The sequence below is a fragment of the Camelus dromedarius genome, unplaced genomic scaffold, assembly GCF_036321535.1.
Source record: "Camelus dromedarius isolate mCamDro1 unplaced genomic scaffold, mCamDro1.pat HAP1_SCAFFOLD_171, whole genome shotgun sequence".
NCBI lineage: Eukaryota > Metazoa > Chordata > Mammalia > Artiodactyla > Camelidae > Camelus > Camelus dromedarius.
The window spans coordinates 1,756,847-1,762,808 of record NW_026989751.1 but is presented as its reverse complement, the minus strand read 5'-3'; positions in this window follow the sequence as shown (position 1 = coordinate 1,762,808).

Below are 5,962 nucleotides of genomic sequence, written 5' to 3'. Positions count from 1 at the left end.
AGGTAGTAGCTCCAAATCGGTTTTACAGTTGAAACTGCAGGAACTTCAAACCGGCACTAGGAAACAGACTGAGAAAGCAGAGAAAATGTGTCTCCTGCAGCCCGTTCCCTTGGTGCTAGATGAACGAACGTCTCTCCACTTGCTCTGTTCTGAGAGATAAGTGTGTGTGAAAGCCGTCCTTCACCTAGCTTCTTGGGAACACAAAGTTTCTTTTCAGTTGCAAACTCCATTCCATACATATATATGGGGTGGTACAAGCTCCAACTCGGTTTTACAGTGAAAACTGCAGGAACTTCAAACCGGCACTAGGAAACAGACTGAGAAAGCAGAGAAAAAGTGTCTCCTGCAACCCGTTCCCTTGGTGCTAGATGAACGAACGTCTCTCCACTTGCTCAGTTCTGAGATATAAGTGTGTGCGAAAGCAGTCCTTCACCTAGCTTGTTGGGAACACAAAGTTTCTTTTCAGTTGCAAACTCCATTCCATACATATTTATGGGGAGGTACTAGCTCCAACTCGGGTTTACAGTGAAAACTGCAGGAACTTCAAACCGGCAGTAGGAAACAGACTGAGAAAGCAGAGAAAAAGTGTCTCCTGCAACCCGTTCCCTTGGTGCTAGATGAACGAACGTCTCTCCACTTGCTCAGTTCTGAGAGATAAGTGTGTTTGAAAGCCGTCCTTCACCTAGCTTGTTGGGAACACAAAGTTTCTTTTCAGTTGCAAAATCCACTGCATCCATATATATGGGGAGGTAGAAGCTCCAACACGGTTTTACAGTGAAAACTGCAGGAACTTCAAACCGGCAGTAGGAAACAGACTGAGAAATCAGACAAAAAGTGTCTCCTGCAACCCGTTCCCTTGGTGCTAGATGAACGAACGTGTCTGCACTTGCTCAGTTCCGAGAGATAAGTGTGTGTGAAAGCCGTCCTTCACCTAGCTTGTTGGGAACACAAATTTTCTTTACAGTTGCAAACTCCATTCCATACATATATATGGGGAGGTACTAGCTCCAACTCGGTTTTACAGTGAAATCTGCAGGAACTTCAAACCGGCACTAGGAAACAGACTGAGAAAGCAGAGAAAAAGTGCCTCCTGCAACCCTTTCCCTTGGTGCTAGATGAACGAACGTCTCTCCACTTGCTCAGTTCTGAGAGATAAGTGTGTGTGAAAGCCGTCCTTCACCTAGCTTGTTGGGAACACAAAGTTTCTTTTCAGTTGCAAACTCCATTCCATATATATATATGGGGAGGTTGTAGCTCCAAATCGGTTTTACAGTTGAAACTGCAGGAACTTCAAACCGGCACTAGGAAACAGCCTGAGAAAGCAGAGAAAATGTGTCTCCTGCAGCCCGTTCCCTTGGTGCTAGATGAACGAACGTCTCTCCACTTGCTCTGTTCTGAGAGATAAGTGTGTGTGAAAGCCGTCCTTCACCTAGCTTGTTGGGAACACAAAGTTTCTTTTCAGTTGCAAACTCCATTCCATACATATATATGGGGAGGTAGAAGCTCCAACTCGGGTTTACAGTGAAAACTGCAGGAACATCAAACCGGCACTAGGAAACAGACTGAGAAAGCAGAGAAAAATTGTCCCCTGCAACCCGTTCTCTTGGTGCTAGATGAACGAACGTCTCTCCACTTGCTCAGTTCTGAGAGATAAGTGTGTGTGAAAGCCGTCCTTCACCTAGCTTGTTGGGAACACAAAGTTTCTTTTCAGTTGTAAACTCCATTCCATACATATATATGGGGAGGAACAAGCTCCAACTCGGTTTTACAGTAAAAACTGCAGGAACTTCAAACCGGCACTAGGAAACAGACTGAGAAAGCAGAGAAAAAGTGTCTCCTGCAACCAGTTCCCTTGGTGCTAGATGAACGAACGTCTCTCCACTTGCTCAGTTCTGAGGGATAAGTGTGTGTGAAAGCCGTCCTTCACCTAGCTTCTTGGGAACACAAAGTTTCTTTTCAGTTGCAAACTCCAATCCATACATATATATTGGTAGGTACTAGCTCCAACTCAGTTTGACAGTGAAAACTGCAGGAACTTCAAACCGGCACTAGGAAACAGACTGAGAAAGCAGAGAAAAAGTGTCTCCTGCAACACGTTAACGTGGTGCTAGATGAACGAACGTCTCTCCACTTGCTCAGTTCTGAGAGATAAGTGTGTGTGAAAGCCGTCCTTCACCTAGCTTGTTGGGAACACAAAGTTCTTTTCAGTTGCAAACTCCATTCCATACATTTATATGGGGAGGTACTAGCTCCAACTCGGTTTTACAGTGAAAACTGCAGGAACATCAAACCGGCACTAGGAAACAGACTGAGAAAGCAGAGAAAAAGTGCCTCCTGCAACCCGTTCCCTTGGTGCTAGATGAACGAACGTCTCTCCACTTGCTAAGTTCTGAGAGATAAGTGTGTGTGAAAGCCGTCCTTCACTTAGCTTGATGGGAACACAAAGTTTCTTTTCAGTTGCAAACACCATTCCATACATATATATGGGGAGGTAGAAGCTCCAACACGGTTTTACAGTGAAATCTGCAGGAACTTCAAATCGGCACTAGGAAACAGACTAGAAAGCAGAGAAAAATTGTCTCCTGCAACCCGTTCCATTGGTGCTAGATGAATGAACGTCTCTCCACTTGCTCAGTTCTGAGAGATAAGTGTGTGTGAAAGCCGTCCTTCACCTAGCTTGTTGGGAACACAAAGTTTCTTTTCAGTTGCAAACTCCATTCCATACATATATATGGGGAGGTACTAGCTCCAACTCGGTTTTACAGTGAAAACTGCAGGAACATCAAACCGGCACTAGGAAACAGACTGAGAAAGCAGAGAAAATGTGTCTCCTGCAGCCCGTTCCCTTGGTGCTAGATGAACGAACGTCTCTCCACTTGCTCTGTTCTGAGAGATAAGTGTGTGTGAAAGCCGTCCTTCACCTAGCTTGTTGGGAACACAAAGTTTCTTTTCAGTTGCAAACTCCATTCCATACATATATATGGGGTGGTACAAGCTCCAACTCGGTTTTACAGTGAAAACTGCAGGAACTTCAAACCGGCACTAGGAAACAGACTGAGAAAGCAGAGAAAAAGTGTCTCCTGCAACCCGTTCCCTTGGTGCTAGATGAACGAACGTCTCTCCACTTGCTCAGTTCTGAGATATAAGTGTGTGCGAAAGCAGTCCTTCACCTAGCTTGTTGGGAACACAAAGTTTCTTTTCAGTTGCAAACACCATTCCATACATATATATGGGGAGGTACTAGCTCCAACTCGGGTTTACAGTGAAAACTGCAGGAACTTCAAACCGGCAGTAGGAAACAGACTGAGAAAGCAGAGAAAAAGTGTCTCCTGCAACCCGTTCCCTTGGTGCTAGATGAACGAACGTCTCTCCACTTGCTCAGTTCTGAGAGATAAGTGTGTTTGAAAGCCGTCCTTCACCTAGCTTGTTGGGAACACAAAGTTTCTTTTCAGTTGCAAAATCCACTGCATCCATATATATGGGGAGGTAGAAGCTCCAACACGGTTTTACAGTGAAAACTGCAGGAACTTCAAACCGGCAGTAGGAAACAGACTGAGAAATCAGACAAAAAGTGTCTCCTGCAACCCGTTCCCTTGGTGCTAGATGAACGAACGTGTCTGCACTTGCTCAGTTCCGAGAGATAAGTGTGTGTGAAAGCCGTCCTTCACCTAGCTTGTTGGGAACACAAATTTTCTTTACAGTTGCAAACTCCATTCCATACATATATATGGGGAGGTACTAGCTCCAACTCGGTTTTACAGTGAAATCTGCAGGAACTTCAAACCGGCACTAGGAAACAGACTGAGAAAGCAGAGAAAAAGTGCCTCCTGCAACCCTTTCCCTTGGTGCTAGATGAACGAACGTCTCTCCACTTGCTCAGTTCTGAGAGGTAAGTGTGTGTGAAAGCCGTCCTTCACATAGCTTGATGGGAACACAAAGTTTCTTTTCAGTTGCAAACACCATTCCATACATATATATGGGGAGGTACTAGCTCCAACTCGGTTTTACAGTGAAAACTGCAGGAACTTCAAACCGGCACTAGGAAACAGACTGAGAAAGCAGAGAAAAAGTGCCTCCTGCAACCCGTTCCCTAGGTGCTAGATGAACGAACGTCTCTCCACTTGCTCAGTTCTGAGAGATAAGTGTGTGTGAAAGCCGTCCTTCACATAGCTTGATGGGAACACAAAGTTTCTTTTCAGTTGCAAACACCACTCCATACATATATATGGGGAGGTAGAAGCTCCAACTCGGTTTTACAGTGAAATCTGCAGGAACTTCTAACCGGCACTAGGAAACAGACTGAGAAAGCAGAGAAAAAGTGCCTCCTGCAACCCTTTCCCTTGGTGCTAGATGAACGAACGTCTCTCCACTTGCTCAGTTCCGAGAGATAGGTGTGTGTGTTAGCCGTCCTTCACCTAGCTTGTTGGGAACACAAAGTTTCTTTTCAGTTGCAAACTCCATTCCATACATATATATGTGGAGGTACAAGCTCCAACTCGGTTTTACAGTGAAAACTGCAGGAACTTCAAACCGGCACTAGGAAACAGACTGAGAAAGCAGAGAAAAAGTGTCTCCTGCAACCCGTTAACGTGGTGCTAGATGAACGAACGTCTCTCCACTTGCTCAGTTCTGAGAGATAAGTGTGTGTGAAAGCCGTCCTTCACCTAGCTTGTTGGGAACACAAAGTTTCTTTTCAGTTGCAAACTCCTTTCCATATATATATATGGGAGGTACTAGCTCCAACTCGGTTTTACAGTGAAATCTGCAGGAACTTCAAACCGGCACTAGGAAACAGACTGAGAAAGCAGAGAAAATGTGCCTCCTGCAACCCGTTCCCTTGGTGCTAGATGAACGAACGTCTCTCCACTTGCTCAGTTCTGAGAGATAAGTGTGTGTGAAAGCCGTCCTTCACCTAGCTTGTTGGGAACACAAAGTATCTTTTCAGTTGCAAACTCCATTCCATACATATATATGGGGAGGTAATAGCTCCAACTCGGTTTTACACTGAAAACTGCAGGAACTTCAAACCGGCACTAGGAAACAGACTGAGAAAGCAGAGAAAAATTGTCTCATGCAACCCGTTCCCTTGGTGCTAGATGAACGAACGTCTCTCCACTTGCTCAGTTCTGAGAGATAAGTGTGTGTGAAAGCCGTCCTTCACATAGCTTGTTGGGAACACAAAGTTTCTTTTCAGTTGCAAACTCCACTCCACCCATATATATGGGGAGGTAGAAGCTCCAACTCGATTTTACAGTGAAAACTGCAGGAACTTCAAACCGGCACTAGGAAACAGACTGAGAAAGCAGAGAAATAGTGTCTCCTGCAACCCGTTCCCTTGGTGCTAGATGAACGAACGTCTCTGCACTAGCTCAGTTCCGAGAGATAAGTATGTGTGTAAGCCGTCCTTCACCTAGCTTGTTGGGAACACAAAGTTTCTTTTCAGTTGCAAACTCCATTCCATACATATATATGGGGAGGTACTAACTCGAACTCTGTTTTACAGTGAAAACTGCAGGAACTTCAAAGCGGCACTAGGAAACAGACTGAGAAAGCAGAGAAAAATTGTCTCCTGCAACCCGTTAACTTGGTGCTAGATGAACGAACGTCTCTCCACTTGCTGAGTTCTGAGAGATAAGTGTGTGTGAAAGCCGACCTTCACCTAGCTTGTTGGGAACACAAAGTTTCTTTTCAGTTGCAAACTCCATTCCATACATATATATGGGGAGGTACAAGCTCCAACTCGGTTTTACACTGAAAACTGCAGGAACTTCAAACCGGCACTAGGAAACAGACTGAGAAACAGAGAAAATGTGTCTCCTGCAACCCGTTCCCTTGGTGCTAGATGAACGAACGTCTCTCCACTTGCTCAGTTCTGAGAGATAAGTGTGTGTGAAAGCCGTCCTTCACCTAGCTTGTTGGGAACACAAAGTTTCTTTTCAGTTGCAAACTCCATTCCATACAT